At 37.0% G+C, this 4,871-nt stretch overlaps 1 pseudogene; it reads left to right on the top strand.

Annotated features, from left to right (window-relative positions):
• The first annotated feature begins 3,022 nt into the window (after nt 1-3,022).
• LOC103253020 lies at nt 3,023-3,852 on the top strand (annotated as a pseudogene).
• The last annotated feature ends 1,019 nt before the right edge of the window (nt 3,853-4,871 follow it).

Here is a 4,871-nt window from a genome sequence, read left to right on the forward strand (position 1 = left end):
TACTCTGGTGTTGCTTGGATCTTTGTGGTAGTGAAAAAAAAGAAATTCATCAAAAGAAGGCTGAGGTGACAGTAAAGTTATATTTGAGTATTAATTTTATATAATATGTATTATAAAATTACTTCTTAAAAATAATAAATGAGCTGATATCTGTCTTTTATACTCTGAACTTTTGCCCAGTGGCTTTTACTTAAGAAAAAACAAGAACAATAACTAATAACATTTTAGCAAGATATTTATCTCTTCTGATTTCTGAAAAAGAAAAAAAAAATCTATCTGTGTTCTGTTTTATACTTGTCTCTCAGAATTTATCTAAGTAGAACTCTGAGGTCCCTGTTTACTTATTAGAATAAACCAAACTATATTGGGCCCTACTTTACTTTCACCTAAATATATAATAATCCATTATACATATTTTTTATAAAATTTCTTCAAGCTAAACATTATAATCCTTATTTAAATGAGAAAAATCCAATATCTATCTCTATGTTTTTTCTTGGGTGGGGATTTGATTTATTACTCTCTTTCCTTCCTTCTTTCCTATCTTTTCTTCACTAAAATATGTGTATACACTAATATATATAGTGCATGTACCAAATACTGTGCACTGTGCCTCTGGTATAACAGGAAAGACATATTCTACTTAAGACTCAAAAAGACATTGAAGTGGTGACTTCAACTAAATAACTGTAGAGAGAGTTTTGTGCTATTTGATATACACTAATGGATAGCACCAAATTCTGCTAGGAATAGTATTGTCTTCAGTTAACAAATAACCTCATGTAAGACGGTTTCCACGATCTTTCTTTTTTTCTTTATTCAGAAAACTGCATTTTGAACACATATTTTAAAAAACTGGAACAGTATGTATTTTGCACAAAATGATGAATGCCTATCAATAATAGGAAATAATAAAGGAAATCAATTTGGGGTACTTTTGCTTGTTTTTACAGTGTCTTCTCGCATTGTGAAAATGTGGTGTGAGCTTTATTTTCTTTAAAAGTTCTAAACTGCAATCAAAAGTAATTTACATAAAAGGCAGCAGGTAAGAACATTTTGCAGCATATTTGTCTTTTCATACAGGAAGAGAAAGAGAGAAGGAAAAGAAAAGAAATCATCAAAGAGTTTATGAGGTCGTTTCTGAAACAAAGTCGAACATTAAAAAACAGCCCTTGGTTTTTGATAGAAAATAAAGTTATCCAGGTTCCATGAAATGCATTTAAGGCAATATAGCAGATGGGGTATTGAGTAACATATTGAGTTAACTTATTTTTGAAGTACACAATGAGTTTTTATGATATAATTGAATTAGAGAGTCAGAAGGAATATCTTTCTTTTGTTATTTTATTGTTATCTTGGAAAAAAATTCAGAATATTTGTGCAATTATTTTTACACTATGTAGGCTACTCACTTAAATCAGCATCAGACATATAATTTTAAAAATGCTCTATTAAGTTTAATCCTGAGAAGAAGGCGTAAAGACAATATATGCAGCTGTTAATAAGATGTTTCATAGCCAACCAGCTTGTTCAGCACTGAACAAGGTCTTAGTTGCTTGAACGCTAGAATTTGAATTTCTTATAATATTCATATATTGAATAGTAAAGCAAGTTTTTGTGAAAAAGTAGAAATAAGATTTCTATCTATACTCCATCTTCTGTTGTGAACTACAGACAAAAGTAATTTAAGTTCAAAATTAACTACAGGTATTGGTAACCATTTTATTAATAAAATCATGTGTGTGTGTGGGGGGGTGTGCTTAGAATCTTAATGGTGCCCACTGGATTATTTCATTCTTGATGAGAAAAAAAAACTGGAATAATAATATGAAAAGACAATTTAAACTCACAATCATTCACTATTTGTCGTAATGTATTTGTTTCTATAGGTCTGTTAAAAAACTGTATAATTTGAGAAAATAAATAATATTAACAAGGTATATATGAGAAATATCTTTCTCCAAATTCAGCTTTGCATTTTGGTTGCATTCAAAAACAAAATAATATATTTACTTTGAACACATTTTTTTAAAATTCTGTAATCCATCTGAGGAATCTTGGAAGCCAAGGAAGAAACTGTGAAAGAACATACATCCCCTCTTTTGCCAGTTTTTTTTTTTTTTTTTTTCATCTCCTCAAAAAAAATCGTGTGGAAAAAATCTTGAATGTTTATGGTTCCTCATCTGGAGTAAAATCTGCTACTGGATTCCCAAGGACATAAGTTTTTCTTGTGTGCAAAAATTATTGTGAAACATCAAGTATGCAAAAGCATCTATCATAGCCTGCTCGGCAAATCTGAGGATGACAGGTAAGGTGTCAGCATACACTTTCTTTTCCTTCTGCTGTTGCAGCCTGGCAGCTTCTGTATACTCTTTATTGTGCAGGTACTTTCTTTTGGCAAACATCTTCAAATAATAAAGCAATCCAATCAAAACATCAGTGAGACTCCCTGACAGAACATTTGCTGCTTTAGAAACATTTGCACTTACCATATGGCAAGGGCATCTTAGGCTACAAAACAGTGATTATTCAGAGTTTCAGTTTTTGAAAAATATGCAGGATTTATTACGGTGAAAATGTACGCATTCCAAGGCAGTTTATAACGTAGTTGTACAGTTATGTCAGTAAAGTCATAACGATTTTCATAAGTACCCAATTTGAGTGCTCCAATAAATTGAGAGTATCCTCCAAAACGTATATTACTGAATGGCCTCACACGTGCGCTGGTGCGCTAGGCCCCTGCGATGACGCCTGGCCAGCGGGATGCACCTTGCAGGAGCGGGTGGCGGGCGTCCGATGGTCGGCGGTTTATCCTTTGGCTCCTCAACCCACTCGACGGCGGCTGTCCTCCATTCTCTTTCTCCACCTCCTGAGTCTGAGTGGCCAAAAGCCAGGCTGCAAGCGTCTTGCGGACCAGAGAGTGGCCGCCGCAGGGGCGAACCGCTTTTACCCAAGGATGGTGTTGTGTCGCCGCTGGGTGGCACCCAGCCTGCTCAGGGGCGGCTGGCCCCTCGCCCCGGTTTCCAAGATGGCAACTGCCAAGCGTGAACTTACTAAGAGTTTCACCTCAGAGGAGGCCATTCATTACAGCAAGGTCTCCACTGTAGGAGTCGGATCGGTCATTGTGGCCTGTGCCATCAGCATCTTATTAAAAGGTCTGAGTGATGAACTTGCCCTGGTGGATGTTGATGAAGGCAAACTGACGGGGGAGACAATGGATCTTCAACATGGCAACCCTTTCGTGAAAATGCCAAGTATTGTCTCCAGCAAAGTGGATATCTTAACTTATGTAGCCTGGAAGTTGAGTGCATTTCCCAAAAACCGTGTTATTGGAAGTGGCTGTAATCTGGACATTAGCCCATTTCCATTACTTCATTGGGCAGAGGCTTGGCACCCACCCTGAAAGCCGTCATGGGCTGGTCCTTGGAGAGGATGGAGACTCAAGTGTTCCTGTGTGGAGTGAAGTGAACATTGCTGGTGTCCCTCTGAAGCAGCTGAACTCAGATATAGAAACTGATGAAGATCCTGAGTAGTGGAAAAATGTCCATAAGAAAGTGATTTGCAGTGGCTATGAGATGATTAGAACAAAAGGCTATACCTCTTGGGGTGTTAGCCTATCTATAGCTGATTTACTGGAAAGTATTTTGAAGGATCTTAGGAGTGCATCCACTTTCCACCCTAAGTAAGGGCCTCTATGGGATAACTGAAGAAATATTCCTTAGTGTTCCATGTATCCTGGGAGAGAATGGTATCTCAGGCCTCATAAAAGCAAAGTTGACTGCTGGAGAGGAGGCCGGGCTGCAAAAGAGTGCAGCAACACTTTGGCAGATCCAGAAGTATCTCAAGCTTTAAAGCTGTTTACAGCTAGCATTCCAGAGTTATTGAAGATGAGCTAGTAGTTTTGGAGTCTACCTGTCAAACTTTTGAATAAATCTGAATTCCTGAAAGTTGTAAAAAAGAAAGGGAGAAGAATGGCTGCCCTACTTAGCCCTTAGCCACCCCAGCTCATGTATTTAGTATCCACATAAGGGATGATACTTTTTTCCCTTCAATTCCTAAATGACTGAATCAAAAGAGGTGTTTTTGGTACCTCTGATGTACTAGTACTTGCTGTGTGTGTGTGTGTGTGTGTGTGTGTGTGTAAAGTTGTCATCTGCCCCCCCAAAAACCAACTTATACTTATATTACTGAGGAAACATTTTAAAAGTCTAAATAATATTTTATTCATTTTATCTAATGACCTCCTTTCTTTGTTATAGATTAACCATTTTCTCTAGCAACTTATCTGCCCAGATCTCCTCTGGATTCCTTTAACAGGTTGGCTAGAAGCAGCAGGGCCTCTTGTCACTTTTAGCTCTCCCTTTTGTAGTTACTATAATGACCATCGCCTTTCCAGATGTCCTTCCTGTTCAATTGCTATATTTTCTCATTCCAGCACATTCATAACATGGCACAATTATCGAGTTTAAGACATATGCAATTTTATAGTTTGGATGCTTTATGAAAAAGGAAGACCTTGATCTTATCAGTAACTCAATTCCAGATTACATTTAAGGGTTTCCCTTCTTGAGAGATGTTTAGTGGACAGCTCATCGAGCTTATGTGGATTCTCATTAGCCTCAAGGTGTGACCTTTTTCTAACCCTTGCCTACTTTAGTGATATCTTTCTAATGACACGTATCTTGCTGTCTCCACCTTTCATTAGGTCCTGAAGCTGCCAAGCTAAATTTGTTTTCCTGTTCACTGAATAAGTTATCCACATTAAAGTGGAAGGAAAATTAATTCTCTCCAATAAGCCTAAAGATCTTCTAAAATACTCAAGGGTTCATTTATATTTTCCAGCAGGAAATGACCAGAGGCAATCATATGTC

The sequence above is a fragment of the Carlito syrichta genome, unplaced genomic scaffold (genome assembly GCF_000164805.1).
Source record: "Carlito syrichta isolate Samal-C Ts95f unplaced genomic scaffold, Tarsius_syrichta-2.0.1 Scaffold192158, whole genome shotgun sequence".
In the NCBI taxonomy this organism is placed as follows: Eukaryota; Metazoa; Chordata; class Mammalia; order Primates; family Tarsiidae; genus Carlito; species Carlito syrichta.